Genomic DNA, 20,673 nt, shown 5'->3' with positions numbered 1-20,673 from the left:
TCGAAAACATTCTCTCTCCCACCCCTATGTCGGTCTACGTCGATAAAATCACCGTTCTTGAAGTGTTGAAAGCACTCAGGCCACGTTCTTTCACTAATAGCGTCCTTACCATATGTACTTGAGAGCATTCGATGAGGCTCAGCTTCTGTTTTCTTGATATTGAAGCAAAATCGTAACACCACCTGCAAATGACGAGAATTAGGCTCATAAACTGACATTTTCAATCAAGAACAACTTTACGATGCAGACACAAATCGATTAATGTTTGAATGAGGTTATGTTGACTGAGGTCCAAGCTAACTGCCTGACGTCTGCAATCTGTTTCTTTCGACCGCTATTTACCATTGTCGCCACCTAATGGCAAACTTTTTATATTTAATTAGTGTTAGTGTGAAAATTAATAAAAATTGAGACACATGCAAAATACATTTTTGTTAAATGATAAAAAAATTATATACCCCATGGCCATAAACCGCCAAGATACAGGGTGAACTCCAGAAGTAGTTTCTTTACTTAAACGTCCACACTATATATATGTCTCCATGCATTGGCAGAGAACAACTGTGGGCAGGTAGATGTGACACACTTCAAAGGTGGGTAATCTTTCTGCGTTTCTACCGTCTGGAAGTACTTTAGATTGATCAGCCAAGATTACTAAAGAGGCTAAGATCGGGTGTTTGTAAATCCAGGAACAATCTTGTCAAATGTAAATTTTCCTGTGGAATGGCACTGTAAAATGTGGAGGACAACAAACAGTGGATCAGCTGTGCCACTGCTTATGCTGCCCTGAGTCGTGCAGTCATGTAGTGATGGATAGCTGATGAAGACTGAAGGCATTGGAGTTGCTGTGGCCCAGTTGTGGGCCAAGATCATGTAGTTGATTATGTAAACCATGTAAATTGTGGTTTTAGTGGTATCACATAATATGGTAGAATTTTGTATGGCTTCTGGCTTGAGTAAATAAATAAACCTCTAGATTCAAATAATGTTTTGTTTTTTTTCCAACTGATGTTTCACATTTGTGTAAAAAAATTTAATTTGTTAGTACTTGGATTTTCATGCAGATCCACCACCGTGGATTACGTTTAGTGTCTGGAGCTTTTTACACCAGCCCTGTGGAAAGCCTTTATGATGAGACTGCTGAACCTCCGCTGTCCAATCGGCGAGCAGTCCTTCTGAGTCGTTATGCTAGCCATCTGTCTTCCATGCCTGCTAATCCGGCCCATGACATTTTTTTTCGACGCCTCCTTGGATGTAGGGCACGCAAGTCGCCCATCCTCCCTACTACCACCGGGAGTCCGCTTCCGTCAACTGCTCCATTCTCTTTCCTTCCGCTTTCCTAAAACCTTCTTGACAACTTGGGGTACAGCACCGCCTTGGCTCCGTCCCCGGATCTGCCTGCTCCATGACCTTTGTCAATTTCCCAAGGCTGGTACCCCTTCACTTGTTTATCGTCGGGCATTTGCTGCTCTATGTGCATAAATGACGGAAGCCACATTTATTTACACCGATGGCTCGAAAACATCGTTAGGTGTAGGGAGTGCCTATATTGTTGGCGACACCCAAAATCAATTTCGGCTTCCTGACCAGTGTTCGGTTTATACTGCGGAGCTTTACGCTGTTCTCCAGGCTGTCCAATACATCCGCCGCCATCAGCTGATACAGTATGTTATCTGTACAGATTCTCTCAGCTCTCTCCGCAGTCTCCAAGCTCTCTACCCTGTCCACCCTCTGGTCCACCGGATTCAGGACTGTCTGCGCTTGCTCCACCTGGGGGGCGTCTCTGTGGCGTTCCTCTGGCTCCCTGGCGCGTGCATGACATGCAACTGTCGTTAAAACATTTTTAAAAACCTGATGCTTTTGTTGCTGTGACATTAGAAGATGGAGAACCGATGTGTGTTACATTAAACGGTGTTGGCAATGAGGCAGCGTGGCAGTCACCTTCAGGTGCAAGGGTGCAGAGGACTTCCAAGAAGCCTATTTATATGCTGGTAAGGTGCCAGTATAAGGGGTGCTGTGAAGTCATTGGAGGGAAAGTTGACGTCCAGCCACCTTCCAGAGAAATGAACCACAGATCGCGTGCTACACAGTCTATGAGGCTTGTACTGATTGTCGTGGTTTTGATCTCCCATTCAAGCATTTTCGCCAGATGATTTCTTTTGTGAGAAACACATAAGCTTAACATACTGCCAAAATAAGGTGAACAGTCAGTCAAATTCTGTGTTTACTGCATGCTCATGTTGTTTAAAGCAGGTTGCTCTAAATGCCCAGCGGATCTGCTTCCTGTGATACCCATTCTAAACAAACTCGGAATGGAAAAGACCAAGCTCTGCTTATACGTAGTCTGGAAAGTTGACATCTTTTAGACAGTAAAATATGATGGTTGAAGATGTCCACTGAGTATTCCGATATACACTGAAATGAGCTTTGAAAAATAAATTAATAATTGGCCACCTTCTCATTCGAGGCAATCCTGGATTCTGCATCTCAAGCACTGGAGGATCAGAAATAGCAATGAAACTTCAGTCTTCCTGCTGTGCACTACTTCTAAGTGCTGAGGTTGACAGTCTCTTCACATTGTGCAGTACTTGTAGATTATTGTTAATGGTTTACCTGTAATATTTAGAACATCTCCTTATAAACTTTTGAAAGAATGAGACTTTCCTGTCATGACCATTTTTTGTGTAAAGATAAATACCAGAAATTTGGTTGCATTTTGAGAAACTGATGGTGATTGTGAATAGTGTCTGTGTCAAATTAATGGTACTGGGTAATAACTACAAACTGATGTTCTTTTGACCTTCCACAGTATTAGAATTCCTGTTCAATCGGTGGCAGACTTTGCACATAATATACATTCAGAAAAGTAACGCCAGTCAGCAAATACTCGAGGTCGGAGTTATTCCCGAGGTCGGAGTTATTCCCGAGGTCGGCGTTATTCCCGAGGTCGGCGTTATTCCCGAGGTCGGCGTTAGACATATCGGTTTAGTTAGATATACATCAAAATGCATTGAACTTTCGAGATATCAATTTATTTCGAGATATCGATATATTTCGAAATATCGACATATTACAAGGCGTCCACATATTTCGATATATCGTTATATTTCGAGATATAGATATATTTATAGATATAGATTTATTTCAGGATATCGATCTATTGCGGAATATCGACATATTCCGAGATATTGATTTATTTCGAGATACCGATATATTTCGTGACGTTGGATCAATTCGAGATATCGATACCACTAGATATATCGATACAATTTGAGATGTCCATTTACTTCGATAAATCGATATATTTCGAGAAATCGATACATTTCGAGATATCGATTTATTTATAGGTAATGATTTGTTTTGAAGTATCGACATATTTCGATATACAGACTTGTTACGAGACATCGACATATTCGGACATATCGATTTATCTCCTGATATCGATTTATTTCGAGGCATGGGTTTATATCGAGATATCGATATATTCCGAGGTATCGATTTTTCTCGGGATATCGGTTTCCTTCAAGGTTTCCATTTATTTCGAGATATCGTTTTATTTCGGGATATCGATTTATTGGGGGTAACGAAATTTTCGTGTTATCCATATATTTCGAGAAATCGATTTATTTAGAGATACCGATTTATTCCGATATATCGGCTTATATAGAGGTATCGGTTTATTTCGAAATATCGATATATTTCGAAATTTGGATATATTACGAGATATCGATGTATTTCAGGATATATCATTATTTTGACATAACGACTTATCTCGAGCTTTCGATTTATTTCGAGATATCGATTTTTTACAGATGTCGATAAAATTGGAGATATCGATTTATCCCGCTTAACGGTATATTTCGATGTATCGATTTATTTCGGGGTTTCGACGTATTTCGAGATATCTATATCTTTCGAGTTGCCGATACGATTCCAGGTATCGATTTATTTCGAGGTAATGATATATTTCGGGAGGTCGACATATTTCGAGATATCGACTTATTTCGCGATATCGGTTTATTTCGAGACATCGAAATTCTTCGGTGTATCGATACATTTCGATATATCGGTTTATTTCGAGGTGTCGATATATCTTGTGATATCGATTTATTTCGAGATGCCAATTCATTTCGAGACATCTGGATTATTTCGATATATGGCTTTATTTCGACATTTCGATTTATTTCGAGATATTCATATATTTCGAGACGGCCACACCGGCCAGCTAGGGACTGCTGACCTCCGCAGTTTGGACCCATAGGAGCTTACCATAGACAGACGGTTGCCATGGGACACTCTTGAGTCGGAAACGCTTGCTCAGGTAGAAGGCCTACACTACGCTTGTCTGTCGGCTTTTAGAATACTGCTGCGCGGTGTGGGATCCTTACCAGATAGGATTGTCGGAGTTCAAAGAAGGGCAGCACGTTATATCGCGAATTATGTGAGAGAGTGTCACTGAAATGATACAGGATTTGGGATGGACATCATTAAAACAAAGGCGTTTCTCGTTGCGACGAAATTCCAGTCACCAACTTTCGGAGAATAATTTGTTGACATCGACCTACATAGGGAGAAACGATCACCTCGATAAAATAAGGGAAATCAGAGATCATACAGAAAGATATAGGTGTTCGTTCTTTCCGCACGCTATACGAGATTGGAATGATAGAGAATTGTGAAGGTATATGAAGATAGTAACTGTTCTCGAAAGAACGGATACCATTTATGACTGTGCAGCATCTCTAGAATAAATTATAATTAATTGAAACTCTCAGCTGCCCACAGGTGTTGATGTACCTCGGGGTATTCATTTTCAGCTGTCCCCATCGAGGTATATCCACACCTGTCGGCAGCTGAGGGTTTCAATTAATTTTCACGGTTATCAGTGGTATCTGTTCCTTCGAGAACAGTTACTATCGTCATATACATGGTTAAACGCTACCCAGTCATTGACCTTCGTCTGTGCGAATGCGCACAGGTTGCCCGAACTCTTACGGGAATCGTCACCTTAGTGTGCGCGAGTCAGGGAGCGATTTGTGCTTCTACCAGTGGGGGGGGGGGGGGGGGGGGGATGTCTTAGGGGGTTAGTAGAATTATGTATGTTATTAACTTGGACCGTGGCGTTATGCATGGTTAAACAGCTATTTATAAATATATGTTAATGCCGAAACTCACTATTGATGCGTATGCACTATCAGAAAAGCCATCCCTTGTTATATCTTTAATAGTACATTATAGGTAAAGCTTATTTACAAAATCATCTACATACGGGTACAGATATACAAGGGGAATTCAAAAAGTAGAGGCACATTTGTGAAAAGTTGTACTTATCCTGACGATAGAAAACTGAAACATATTAATAGTAAGACTTATTAAAAACTTCGGCTCCACAAATTAAAATTATGTGTTAAGTTTTATTTTAGTGCGTGGGAAATAAACATCCCAGGTTGGGATGCATAAACTAAAACCAGAGGAGGGGATGGTCTGATGCAGAGGGGGGGAAATCCCCCCCATCCCCCCCTGCAAATCGCACACTGGCGCGAGTAATGAGTGGATGGCAAATACCTATTACGTACATTACGTCATGTCTCCCGTGGCCTAGGGGTAGCGTCTTTGATTCACAATCAAAACGTCTTCGGTCCCGGGTTCGATCCCCGCCATTGCCTAAATTTTGATAAATAATCAGCATTGGCGGCCGAAGACTTCCGGCATAAGAAGTCAGCCTCATTCTGCCAACGGCCTTGTCAAAGGGGGCGGAGGAGCGGATAGAGGTTCAGGGCACTCTCTTGTCCTAGGGGTGAGAAATTGCCCCTAAAGGCGGAAGAATCAGCAATGATCAACGACATGAGGATGCAGAAGGCAATGGAAACCACTGCATTAAAGACACGTAACGTGTATCCACAGGACATGTGGCCTGTAATTGAAGAAGTGTCATGATGATCTCTCCATTGGCAAAAGATTCCGGAATAGTACCCCATTCGGATCTCCGGGAGGGGACTGCCAAGGGGGAGGTTACCATGAGAAAAAGATTGAATAATCAACGAAAGGATAACGTTCTACGAGTCGGGGCGTGGAATGTCATAAGCTTGAACGTGGTAGGGAAACTAGAAAATCTGAAAAGGGAAATGCAAAGGCTCAATCTAGATATAGTAGGGGTCAGTGAAGTGAAGTGGAAGGAAGACAAGGATTTCTGGTCAGATGAGTATCGGGTAATATCAACAGCAGCAGAAAATGGTATAACAGGTGAATGATTCATTATGAATAGGAAGGTAGGGCAGAGGGTGTGTTACTGTGAACAGTTTAGTGACCGGGTTGTTCTAATCAGAATCGACAGCAGACCAACACCGACAACGATAGTTCAGGTATACATGCCGACGTCGCAAGCGGAAGATGAACAGATAGAGAAAGTGTATGAGGATATTGAAAGGGTAATGCAGTATGTAAAGGGGGACGAAAATCTAATAGTCATGGGCGACTGGAATACAGGAAAGTCAAAACAACCTTTGGTGACATTAAAAGCAACGGGAATTCCACTGTTAAATGCAAAGGAGAGAGCAGATAGGTGGAAAGAATACATAGAAAGCCTCTATGAGGGTGAAGATTTGCCTGATGTGATAGAAGAAGAAACAGTCGACTTAGAAGAGAGGGAGGATCCAGTATTAGAATCGGAATTTAAAAGAACTTTGGAGGACTTACGGTCAAATAAGGCAGAAGGGATATGGTTCAAATGGCTCTGAGCACTATGGGACTCAACATCTGTGGTCATCAGTCCCCCAGAACTTAGAACTACTTAAACCTAACTAACCTAAGGACATCACACACATCCATGCCCGAGGCAGGATTCGAACCTGCGACCGTAGCAGTCGCGCCTTAACCGCGAGACCACCGCGGCCGGCGCAGAAGGGATAGATAACATTCCATCAGAATTTCTAAAATCATTGGGGGAAGTGGCAACAAAACGACTATTCACGTTGGTGTGTAGAATATATGAGTCTGGTGACATACCATCTGACTTCCGGAAAAGTATCATACACACAATTCCGAAGACGGCAAGAGCTGACAAGTGCGAGAATTATCGTACAATCAGCTTAACAGCTCATGCATCGAAGCTGCTTACAAGAATAATATACAGAAGAATGGAAAAGAAAATTAAGAATGCGCTAGGTGACGATCAGTTTGGCTTCAGGAAAAGTAAAGGGACGAGAGAGGCAATTCTGACGTTACGGCTAATAATGGAAGCAAGGCTAAAGAAAAATCAAGACACTTTCATAGGATTTGTCGACCTGGAAAAAGCGTTCGACAATATAAAATGGTGCAAGATGTTCGAGATTCTGAATGGTTCAAATGGCTCTGAGCACTATGGGACTCAACTGCTGTGGTCATCAGTCCCCTAGAACTTAGAACTACTTAAACCTAACTAACCTAAGGACATCACACACATCCATGCCCGAGGCAGGATTCGAACCTGCGACCGTTGCAGTCGCACGGTTCCGGACTGCGCGCCTAGAACCGCGAGACCACCGCGGCCGGCCGAGATTCTGAAAAAAGTAGGGGTAAGCTGTAGGGAGAGACGGGTCATATACAATATGTACAACAACCAAGAGGGAATAATAAGAGTGGACGATCAAGAACGAAGTGCTCGTATTAAGAAGGGTGTAAGACGAGGCTGTAGCCTTTCGCCCCTACTCTTCAATCTGTACATCGAGGAAGCAATGATGAAAATAAAAGAAAGGTTCAGGAGTGGAATTAAAATACGAGGTGAAAGGATATCAATGATACGATTCGCTGATGACATTGCTATCCTGAGTGAAAGTGAAGAAGAATTAAATGATCTGCTGAACGGAATGAACAGTCTAATGAGTACACAGTATGGTTTGGGAGTAAATCGGAGAAAGACGTAGGTAATGAGAAGTAGTAGAAATGAGAACAGCGAGAAACTTAACATCAGGATTGATGGTCACGAAGTCAATGAGGTTAAGGAATTCTGCTACCTAGGCAGTAAAATAACCAATGACGAACGGAGCAAGGAGGACATCAAAAGCAGACTCGCTATGGCAAAAAAGGCATTTCTGGCCAAGAGAAGTCTACTAATATCAAATACCGGCCTTAATTTGAGGAAGAAATTTCTGAGGATGTACGTCTGGAGTACAGCATTGTACGGTAGTGAAACATGGACTGTGGGAAAACCGGAACAGAAGAGAATCGAAGCATTTGAGATGTGGTGCTGTAGACGAATGTTGAAAATTAGGTGGACTGATAAGGTGAGGAATGAGGAGGTTCTATGCAGAATCGGAGAGGAAAGGAATATGTGGAAAACACTGATAAGGAGAAGGGACAGGGTGATAGGACATCTGCTAAGACATGAGGGAATGACTTCCATGGTACTAGAGGGAGCTGTAGAGGGCAAAAACTGTAGAGGAAGACAGAGATTGGAATACGTCAAGCTAATAATTGAGGACGTAGGTTGCAAGTGCTACTCTGAGATGAAGAGGTTAGCACAGGAAAGGAATTCGTGGCGGGCCGCATCAAACCAGTCAGTAGACTGATGACCAAAAAAAAAACATTACGTATGTAGATCGTGGACAGTTGGGAATGTGGGTCTCACGTAAAGCGTGTAAGGGATAAGTCCCTGCTGTCGCGCTATTCGTCTGCGTCCTCGGTGCCTCAGATGGATAGAGCGTCTTCCATGTAAGCAGGAGATCCCGGGTTCGAGTGCCGGTCGGGGCACACATTTTCAGCTGTCCCCATCGAGGTTGTATCAACAACACCTGTCGGCATCTGAGGGTTTCAATTAATTATCAATTCTGAAGGTAATTCGATGAACCTTCTGCCAGGCACTTAAATGTGATTTGCAGAGTACCCATGTAGATGTAGATGTAAACTCGTCCCGTGTCGCACGTGCTCAAAATGATTCATACTGCAGAATGCATGCAAACATACTCGCCGAAAATACTGACGAAAAACTAGCGCTGCATATCCAGGTTACACAGATCGGCCTTTCCTGCCAAGAAGAACAGGGAATTGCTATCTAGGAACAATTCGAGCTGGAGGTAGGGTTGATAAGTACTCCTTGAATTGCAGACAAAACGTAAATAACGAAAATGCATCTTTGGTAAAAATAGGTCAAAACATAATCCTGTGCCCTCCGTATTGGATTAGCCGTTTTGAATATTGAAAATCTGACTTCAGATTCGTGTTCAGCGACATTAAAAATATATATGTAACACTCAGTTCATGCAAATCGAAGTAATAATATCACTAAAAGTTTTCCCTAAACTTTGAACACTTTTTTTTTCGAGAAACGGTTTTCTCAGAACGGCATGCAGCATAAACTAAAAGTGGTTCAATCTCTTAACTTCTACCTCGGACCCCGAAAAGTAAACAGTTTCTTAGGAGCTTATAGCTATAATACATGACATTTGTTAATATTAACTAATTTTTGTGTAGCCATAAGGAGTGAAACAAACCCCCAAAAATCGAACTCAAGGTTCCCAAAAATTTTATGTAATATCGGCTGATGTTATCCATTTTTAATTTCAGAGAAGTAATGTAGTATCAACTGATGTTATCCATTTTTGATTTCAGGTAACATCTGAGGGGCACACTGCACGCACTCTGCGTACTTCAGACTCGCAGGCCCTTGATCAAATCGTAATTACGGGCGCCATTTTTTTTTTACTGAAAATATAAAATAAAGCTCATAGTATGATCACCCGTAATTCCCAAACAGATCCTTCGAATGTATTTTCATTGTCTCAAAAAAATTTCCAAATGTACCATTTTTTGCTCATTTGAATGAGAACCTGGCCGTAATGGCGGAATATAGTCACGAGATTTTTTTCGGAGACGTTGTACGTTCGCGAGAAGAATTTCGTTCCACGCGTGTCGATGGACATTCCACAGATATTACTGTGTGTGTGTGTGCTACTCAGTCGTGCCATTTGAGTGTACATCTTTGCATAGTTTTCCTTTCACGATGTAAACAGTGCTCGGCTCAGTTGCTAACTGGCCATTTAGTGGTTCCGAAGGTGTCGGATGTGCGGTGCGTTCGGTCTGCTAAGACAACAACAGACTGGCGTGGTGCGATGGCAGAAGCAGACACTGAGGGAGCTAGCTGTAGGGACGCCAGCGAACAGTTTATACCAAGTAAGACGAAGAGAACTATTCTAAAATTATGAGCCGTCTCTAAAGTGTTTATCATTAGTAAATCTTGTAGTTGAGACTGACAATCAATCTACAATAACTGACAGTTTTGCCCAGAGAGAGAGATACAGGAAATCCTCTCTCCCCCCCCCCCCCCCCCGAATGAAATTTTGGTTGTGATGACAGGCCGATGGGTAGTGTAGCCCGAGATCTAAATTATGTTGGAAGGGGGTAATTTGATTGAGAGTTGTTTATGCCAACGATTATGAATGCCGAGTAAACGTTGTGCGAGCAGATTGCCCTGTTGCGTAGCTTAGTGTTTCCGTCCGCGCCATATTTAGCACACTATCTCTAGCTGTGTACAAAAGTCGCACAACAGCCACGAAAACTACGTTTCTGGTGGGGGGAGGGGAGAGTCCACTATGTAACTTTCACTACAATTTTTAGTAAGCGCCGAAACTAGCCGAAATAAAAAGCGTAATTTTAACTATATTTCCGTTTGTGGGAAAATAGTGGTTCTCCTCTTTCGGCAGCAACTATAATATATTGGAGACTTATTAGTGTTTTTTTTTTCTTTTTTTTTTTCTAACTCGGAATCATGATCTCAATAGACGCAGAACTTTTTTTTTACATATTGGTCAATTCTTTGTAGTGTGACGTGTGTCTACAATGTTCGTAAGGCCAAGTTTGTATATATTTGGTGTTTTTTTCCATATACTGTATAGTTAAGGCAAAGAGGATAATGTTCAAGGAGCACTGCATTAGCAGTCTATGGAGAAATTGAGAATTTGGATCTGACGAACGGCATGCTCGGGCAGTTCGTGCAATTGGGTTGCCCACTGCGTAATTCGGACACAGTGATCATTGCCTCTCCCTAGTAACCAGGGGACTCGGGTGCTAATCCTGGTCTGGCACACATTTTCAACAGTGCCCATCGTCACCTAATGTCATTGTTTTGGTGTTAAATTGCCTTTTGTTCACGATACGCCGTTTAGCTTTTTCATGGATAACAGCTTTGGAAAGCGTACAGGCTGTACAGGTTATATTGATATTCGCTCGTCGTTAGTCCAAGGCAACTATAGCGATTTTTAAACACAGTTGTAGTGCATATTAAGCCTGCATACGTATTTGTGTCCTGTGTTTCTTTACCAAGAACTTCTTCGTAGGTAATTTCCCTATAGTGGTATTTTGTTTTAGTATTTATAGACTGCAGGCTTGGATGAAATATGTAACACATGTCCGAAGTTTCTGTTGATGCTGCAGATACTGTTTTATCCGTACTACGGGCACAAACTCTTCATCTAATACAGGACACAATTTGTCTCGAGATTTAGCAATTTTTCGTAATATAGGCCTAGCTTCGATATATTTTTCTCTAATTCTTGTTTGGATTTAATCTTAAAACACACTAACTCTTCCACCAATTATTCGACATGTGGTTTCATCACTTTCGTAGCCTAGAGTTCCTAAAGGGTCGATAATATTAATAATTTCCTTTCTCACTTTTATTTCCTGTAGAAGCTCCTGTTTATGGTTATTGCTAACCTGTTTCACGTTCTCACTTTTATTATTTTTGTTTTTCTAGTTTTGTGACTGTTAGCCAAATTTTCGTTGAATTAGGTTTTTAATTCTGGAATAGTAACAGTTAAAGATCAAGTGAAGATTGCGATCTATTTGAGGAGAGTGGTTCGGAGATTTTTCATATTAGACGAACACAGGTCATGGAGATCCTTACGTATTTAAAATTACTTCAAGTGTAATGTAGCCCATTAGCCCATTCTCTTGTCATGATCTCGGCTGTACCGTAGCGCATTGTCTCGGTTAGGTTGGAGATTTTGGTTGAGAGTTGCCGAAGTCAACGAAAGTGATTACGAAGTAAAGACTGTGCTAACAGAACGATCTGTAGCGTAGTCCGAAACGTTCTTTCGGTTCTTTTAAAATCTCTCTTAATTAAAAATAACCAAAGCTGCAAGATACAATCACAAAAACTGTGTTACGCAATAGAGAAATCCCAGACTAAGGTGGTGTATGTTGTGTACGTACACTAATTTTTTGTCAGTGAATATGTATTTTTATTCATTTTCTGGTTTCCAGTTTTCCGCTTTTTGCGGCGAAAAACCTTTTCCTGCGAAGGGCCCTTTAGCTTGTCGGTTATATTCGTGTCTTTCTCGATGGTCAGTAATTTCATCGTAGTCTATCCACCGGCGTCATTGTTAACATCGAGTATAGATTTAAGTATTAGGAAGGCTAATATGAACCTAACGCATGAGTAGGTCTAATGATGAATAAAAAAAATTAGGAATGCGGGTTAGCTACTACAAGCAGCATAGTGAACGCATTATTGTGGCCAAGATACACGAAGCCCACGCCTACCACAGTAGTACAAATAGTCCGCAGATGACGAAGAAATTGATGAAATGTGTGATGAGATAAAAGAAATTATTCAGATAGTGACGGGAGATGAAAATTTAATAGTAATGGGTGACTGGAATTCGATAGTAGAAGGAAGAAAAAGAAACGTAATAGGTGAATATCGAATCGTCGGCTTTGACCCGTGACGTAAGCGTGTTGTGGTGTGTGACGTCATTACGGCGCGGAGTTTGGTTTGTGATTGTGGCGTGTTTGTAGATGTCGTGCGGGTGTTTGTCGTGCCCTCTGGTGGTTGTTCATGGTTTACGTTTGTTTGGTTTGTTGGGGTCAGTTTGCTGTTGCTCAGTGGTGAGTGCTGTGTTCGTGGTTTTGAAGCGGAATTTGTATTAGAGAGTTAACGGTTTTGTGTGATGGTTAATGTAATGGTAATTGCTGTACGTCGGGTGAGTTTGTTATTGAGTGTATTCGATTGTGGTTTTTTGTTCAGGAATGGTTTGTGGTTTTTTTTTTATTTTTGTATTGATGGATGGGATCGGGAGATTCTGTTTAGCTATATAGGTCAAGGGAAGTGTTCGATCCTAATTTATGGGATCGGGAGCTGTTGTAGATGTATGTAGGTTTAAGGGAAGTGTTTTTTGAGTTTTGTATCGGGGGATGTGATCGGGAGGTTCTGTTGAGCTATATAGGTCAAGGGAAGTGTTCGATCCTAATTTATGGGATCGGGAGTTACTGTAGATCTATGTAGGTCAAGGGAAGTGTCTGATTCTGGATAAGAATGTGTTTTTTGGTATATGGTCAGTTTCGTGATGTTGATTTTTTCGTCGTTTTGCGTGGTTTTGTATGGCGGTCGGTGGCTACATTTGTGTATATTTAGTTTCTCCCCACCCAAAAACCCCCAATTTCCCACGCTTGTCCCGTTAGAGTCATTAGGCTTTTTGTGAAACCTGTGTATTTCAGTGTTTATGATACGTATGCGATGTTTTTGTATCCGCCATATCGGAATTGTCGTTTATGGTCGTTTCCGCCATATTTGTGACGTCATGGGTCAAAGCCGACGGGTAAGATCGGACGCTTCTGTATTTCCTGTAGGTTTTTGCCCAGAGCATAACTTAATCATAGCTAACACTTGGTTCAAGAATCATGAAAGTAGGTTGTATACGTGGAAGAGCCCTGGAGATACTGCTAGATTTTAGATAGATTATATAATGGTAAGACAGAGATTTAGGAACCAGGTATTAAATTGTAAGACATTTCCAGGGGCAAATGTGGACTCTCACCACAATCTATTGGTTATGAACTGTAGATTAAAACTGAAGAAACTGCAAAAAGGTGGGAATTTAAGTAGATGGGACATGGATGAACTGGCAGAATCAGAAGTGGTAAAGTGTTTCAGGAAGAGCATTAGGGAACGATTGACAGGAATGGGGGAAAGTAATGCAGTAGAAGAAGAATGGGTAGCTTTGAGGGATGAAGTAGTGAAGGCAGCAAAGGATCAAGTAGGTAAAAAGACGAGGGCTAGTAGAAATCCTTGGGAAACAGAAGAGATATTGAATTTCATTGATGAAAGGAGAAAATACAAAAATGCAGTAAATGAAGCAGGCAAAAATAAATACAAATGTCTCAAAAATGAGATCTAGAGAAGTGCAAAATGGCTAAGCAGGGATGGCTAGAGGACAAATGTAAGCATGTAGAGGCGCATATCACTAGGGGTAAGATAGATACTGACTACAGTAAAATTAAAAAGACAGCATAGGTGGGGGTGGTGGGATCACTCATGGGAAAATTCCTGCAGTAGTGGGTGTTAGAGCTGCACCTTTTTTTAGACTGAAGTCAGCTGATAGGTATTCCTGCTTAAGGGAAGTCTCTCTAACAAAAGAACCACTTTTGACAAAGCTTAGGTATCCGAGTAATGAGGGAATTAGTATATTTCATCAAAATATACAAGGTATTACAGATAAAGTTAGTGAACTGCTTATAGAAGTTGACTCTGAAATTATTGGTATATCAGAACACTTTTTAATAAGGAGATAATTCAGAGGCTTCTTTTACCAGGATACAGGTTGGCGGGCAGCTTTTCTAGGAGCTCTTTGCGGTGTGGGGGAGTAGCCATGTACGTGAAAAAAGGCATCGCATTAAATTGATGTTTCAAAATACTAAACTGAAAAGGTGTCTGAATGTTGTGTTGTTTTTGTTGTTGTTGTTGTTGTTGTTGTGGTGGTTTTCAGCCCTGAGACTGGTTTGATGCAGCTCTCCATGCTATCCTATCCTGTGCAAGTTTCCTCATCTCCCAGTACCTACTGCAACTTACATCCTTCTGAATCTGCTTAGTGTATTCATCTCTTGGTCTCCCTCTACGATTTTTACCCTCCACGCTGACCTCCAATACTAAATTGGTGATCCCTTGATGCCTCAGCACATGTCCTACCAACCGATCCCTTCTTCTAGTCAAGTTGTGCCACAAACTTCTCTTCTCCCCAATCCTATTCAGTACTTCCTCATTAGTTATGTGATCTACCCATCTAATCTTCAGCATTCTTCTGTAGCACCACATTTCAAAAGCTTCTATTCTCCTCTTGTCCAAACTATTTATCGTCCATGTTTCACTTGCATACATGGTTACACTCCATACAAATAGTTTCAGAAATGACTTCTTGACACTTAAATCTATACTCGATGTCAACAAATTTCTCTTCTTCAGAAACGCTTTCCTTGCCATAGCCAGTCTACATTTTATATCCTCTCTATTTCGACCATCATCAGTTATTTTGCTCCCCAAATAGCAAAACTCCTTTACTACTTTAATCTAATTCCCTCAGCATCACCCGACATAATTCGACTACATTCCATTATCCTCGTTTTGCTTTTGTTGATGTTCATCTTATACCCTCCTTCCAAGACATAATCCATTCCATTCAACTGCTCTTCCAAGTCCTTTGCTGTCTCTGACAGAATTACAATGTCATCGGCGAACCTCAAAGTTTTTATTTCTTCTCCATGGATTTTAATACCTACTCCGAATTTTTCTTTTGTTTCCTTCACTGCTTGCTCAATATACAGATTCAATAACAATGGGGAGAGGCTACAACCCTGTCTCACTCCCTTCCCAACCACTGCTTCCCTTTCATGCCCCTCGACTCTTATAACTGCCATCTGGTTTCTGTACAAATCGTAAATAGCCTTTCGTTCCCTGTATTTTACCCCTGCCATCTTCAGAATTTGAAAGAGCGTATTCCAGTCACCATTGTCAAAAGCTTTCTCTAAGTCTACAAATGCTAGAAACGTAGGTTTGCCTTTCCTTAATCTAGCTTCTAAGATACGTCGTAGGGTCAGTATTGCCTCACGTGTCCCAACATTTCTACGGAATCCAAACTGATCTTCCCCAAGGTCGGCTTCTACTAGTTTTTCCATTCATCTGTAAAGAATCGGCGTTAGTATTTTGCAGCCGTGACTTATTAAACTGGTAGTTCCGTAATTTTCACATTTGTCAACACCTGCTTTGTTTGGGATTGGAATCATTATATTCTTCTTGTAGTCTGAGGGTATTTCGCCTGATTCATACATCTTGCTCACCAGATGGTAGCCCCCCTGCGGGTTCGGGGGTTAGAATAGGCCCGCGGTATTCCTGCCTGTCGTAAGAGGCGACTAAAAGGAGTCTCAAACGTTTCGGCCTTACGTGATGGTCCCCTCTCGGGTTTGACCTCCATCTATCTAAATTATTCCGAAGAGCGAGCCAATTGGGGAAGGGCACCTTACATGGTGCACTGTATCCTTCGTGCAATTAGACCTATAGCCGTCTTTCTCGTCGTTGCAATGGTGTCCCGCTCGTTTTCGATCTCTTGGGCGATTTCCACGCTGCACGCTGCAGTGTTTCTTTTAACTGTGACGACGACCTTGGCCATTTTTGCACCTAAGATCCAGCACGGTAGCCAGTCCGTTGTGGTGGGGTCGCCATGTACCCTCTTGGTTGTAGCCCCCTGACAACACAGGGATCGCTCTACTGATGCCTGCGCCGTTCACTCCCCACGTATGCCAAGGAGTAGATGCCCATCTCCCTGGGGCATCAGGACTCCCGGCAATGGCCATCCTGCCAGGTGGCCTTTGCTGTGGCTGGGTGGCGCCCGTGAGGAGGGCCCTTGGTCGGAGTAGGTGGCATCAGGGCGGATGACCCGCAATGAAGCGTGGTACATCATCTGTCGCTGGCGGCCAGCCGTCAGCAGTCTCTAAGCGTTCGAGAGCCCATTTTAAAGGTAACGTTTATGACCCCAAATCGTTCCCCTCCCTCGCCACACCATGGGAGGAACGACAGGCATTGCGTGACACTGAGACGTATTCGCCCAGATATCTTGTCTGTACCAGAGCTGATGGGGAATCCTTTATATCCGTGAAGCCTCAGTTCTTTGTAGAGCATTTAGAGGACAAGTTTGGGGAGGTGGAGGGCTTGTCCAAGATGCGGTCCGGATCGGTGTTGATAAAAACGGCATCCTCCGCCCAGTCGCGGGCCTTGCTCGCTTGTACTAAGCTGGGGGATGTCTCCGTCACTATCACGCCCCATAAAAGTCTGAACATGGTCCAGGGCATTATCTTTCACAGGGATCTGCTTTTACAGTCCGACGACGAGCTGCGCGCCAACTTGGAGCGCCGAGGTGTCCATTTCGTCCGCCGCGTCCACCGGGGTCCGAGGGATCGTCCAGTTGCCACCGGTGCCTTCATCTTGGCCTTCGAGGGTGACACGTTACCTGAGAAGGTCAAGGTGATGGTGTACCGTTGTGATGTCAAGCCGTATGTCCCTCCCCCGATGCGGTGCTTCAAGTGTTGGAAGTTCGGCCACATGTCTTCATGCTGTGCTTCCGACCTCGTCTGTCGCGATTGCGGTCGACCTTCCCATCCTGATCATCCCTGTGCGCCGCCTCCAATCTGTGTGAACTGTGGTGCGCACCATCCGCCTTGCTCGCCGGACTGTCTGATCCTGCAGAAGGAGCGGAAGATCATGGAAATGAAGACTATCGACCGCCTGACGTACACTGAGGCGAAGCGGAAATATGATCGTCTTCATCCGGTGCGCATGCCAGTTTCTTATGCCGCCACTGTCACTCCTTCTCCACTTCCATCCGCTCTGGTCAGCTCTCAGAGTCGAAGTCCCACACCTGCCCCCTTGATAGTGGGGGGCACTAAACCTCCTGTTGCTCCTGCTCCATCTACTTCAGGAGCAACACCCCCCCAACCATCGGGGACATCAGTCCCCCCTTCCCAGCCGGAGAAGCGTAAGACTTCTTCGGCTACTCTCGTAAGGAAGGGGTCCCTTGGGGACCTCCCTTCCCAAGTTCCGTCCGGTACAAAGGCCGACAGCCGCAAGTGGCTTAAACAACCGCCAGTCCCTGGTCGTAGGGACACACGGTCGTCGTCTGTCCCTGAGACCGACCCAGTTGCGCCCTCCCAGCCTGCGCCACCAAAGGCACAGCGCGAGAAGCAGAAGGGGAAGAAACTCCCCAAGGCTACCGACATTGCGGTGGCACCCATTCCACCGCTTCCTACAAGCTCTGCGTCTGAGGATGAGGTGGAGATTCTGGCGTCCGCTGAGGACATGGATCTCGCCAGTCCCTCGGATGCAGTAGATGGCTGTTGTCCAGGTGGTGACTCAGTAGCAGCAGGGGCCCTGGAGGCGTAATCTGCCTCCCCAGTCCCTTCACGCCTTTCCCATCCATGGCTAATAACATCCTGCAGTGGAACTGCAGCGGTTTCTTCCACCATCTCGCTGAGCTCCGCCACCTTATCAGCCGTCATCCTTTCCTTTGCATTGCTCTGCAGGAAACTTGGTTTCCAGCAATGCGAACCCCCGCCCTCCGTGGCTATCGGGGTTATTTTAAGAACCGGGCAGCTTATGCAAGGGTGTCTGGTGGCGTCTGCATATATGTCCTGAACTCTCTTCACAGCGAGTTTGTGCCTCTACAAACAGCTTTAGAGGCTGTCGCTGTTCGGGTGTGGACGCCCCGGGCCATTACCGTCTGCAGTATTTACCTTCCACCTGATGGTACTGTCGCGCAGCATGTCCTGGCTGCTCTGATATCACAACTGCCGCCACCTTTTTTGCTGCTGGGCGATTTCAATGCCCACAACCCTCTATGGGGTGGGACTGTCTCCGATGATCGTGGTCGGGCCGTGGAGCATGTGTTGGCTCAGCTCGACCTTAGCCTCTTAAACACCGGTGCTCCCACGCATTTCAGTGTGGCCCATGGCTCGTTCTCGGCCATCGATCTCTCTATTTGCAGCCCTGGACTTGTCCCATCCCTCCACTGGAGGGTGCATCCTGACCTATGTGGTAGTGACCATTTTCCCATCTATTTGTCACTGCCACAGTGTCATTCTTCTGGGCGCTTGCCCCGCTGGGCTTTCCACAGGGCTGACTGGCCAGCTTTTACTTCCGCTGTAACCATAGCGTCTCCCCCACAGGGTGACATTGATGAGGTGGTCCGTGTTTTAACCACGTCCATCATTTCAGCGGCCGAGGCTACCATCCCCCGTTCCTCTGGCCTCCCTCGGCGGAAGGCTGTCCCCTGGTGGTCGCCGGAGATTGCTGAGGCTATTCGCGACCGTAGGCGGGCTCTCCAGCGTCATAGGCGGCACCCGTCTCTGGAGACCCTCATCGCCTTTAAGAGGCTCCGTGCGTTCGCCCGTCGACTTATTGCACGGCGTAAGCAGGAGTGCTGGGAGAGGTACGTCTCCTCCCTGGGTTCCCGTGTCTCGTCCTCGCACGTGTGGTCCCGGATCCGGCGGATTTATGGCTCCCAGACCCCTGTGGGTGTCCCTGGGCTCTCCTTGGACGGCGCTGTCTGCACGGACGCTGCCGCCATTGCTGAACGGCTCGCCGCGCACTTTGCTCAGAGCTCTGCGACTGCATCCTATCCCCCCGCCTTTCGCTCTCTAAAGGAGCGAGCCGAGCGGACGCCGTTCTCATTCCACACGCGTCATTATGAAACATACAATGCTCCTTTCAGCGAGAGGGAGCTCCTCGCTGCCCTCGCCGATTGCCCTGATACAGCACCAGGCCCAGACTGCATCCACGCGCAGATGCTGAAGCATCTCTCCAGGGACTGCCAGAGACACATCCTCACCATCTTTAACCGCATTTGGAGCGAGGGCGTGTTCCCGTCGCAATGGCGAGAGGGTCTTATTGTCCCCATCGTGAAGCCCGGTGCGGACCCACTGGCGGTGGACAGCTATCGTCCCATTACCCTCACCAACGTTTTGTGCAAATTGCTCGAACGTATGGTGGGGCGGCGTTTGTGTTGGGTCCTTGAGTCGCGCGGTCTCCTCGCTCCATGCCAGGGTGGCTTCCGTCGGGGCCGGTCTGCAGTGGACAATTTGGTGCGGCTGGAATCTGCTGTCCGTACGGCTTTTGCCCGACGTCAGCACCTTGTTGCTGTATTTTTCGATCTGCGGAAGGCGTATGACACCACATGGAGGCATCACATCCTCGCCACGTTGCATGGGTGGGGACTTCGTGGTCGGCTCCCGGCTTTTCTTCAAAGCTTTTTATTGCGCCGCTCTTTCCGGGTGCAAGTCGGTGCCACCTCTAGTTCCTCTTATATACAGGAAAATGGGGTCCCGCAGGGCTCGGTGTTGAGTGTCTCGTTATTTCTAGTGGCCATTAATGGTCTGGCTGCAGCAGTGGGGTCGTCGGTGTCTCCTTCTTTGTATGCCGACGACTTCTGCATCTCATTTAGCTCCACAACTACGGGAGTCGCCGAACGCAGGTTGCAAGTCGCCGTTCGCAAGGCAGCATCATGGGCTCTGGCTCATGGTTTTCAGTTCTCTGCTGCCAAGACTCGGGTTATGCACTTCTGCAGGCGTCGGACGGTCCACCCTCATCCTGACCTTTACCTCGACGGCCACCTGCTTGAAGTGGTGGACACTTGCCGCTTCTTGGGACTCGTGTTTGATGCCCGGCTCACATGGGTTCCTCATGTTACTCAGCTGAAGCAAAAATGCTGGCGGCACCTCAATGCCCTCCGCTGCCTTAGCCACACGTCTTGGGGTGCAGATCGCTGCACGCTGCTGCAATTGTACAGAGCCCTTGTGCAGTCCCGGCTTGATTATGGGAGCCTGGCCTATGGGTCTGCGTCACCCTCAGTGTTGAAGTTGTTAGACCCCATACATCACTGT

This window comes from Schistocerca piceifrons, chromosome 9 (genome assembly GCF_021461385.2).
Source record: "Schistocerca piceifrons isolate TAMUIC-IGC-003096 chromosome 9, iqSchPice1.1, whole genome shotgun sequence".
NCBI classification, from domain to species: domain Eukaryota; kingdom Metazoa; phylum Arthropoda; class Insecta; order Orthoptera; family Acrididae; genus Schistocerca; species Schistocerca piceifrons.
Note: the sequence above shows the minus strand (reverse complement) of the source record.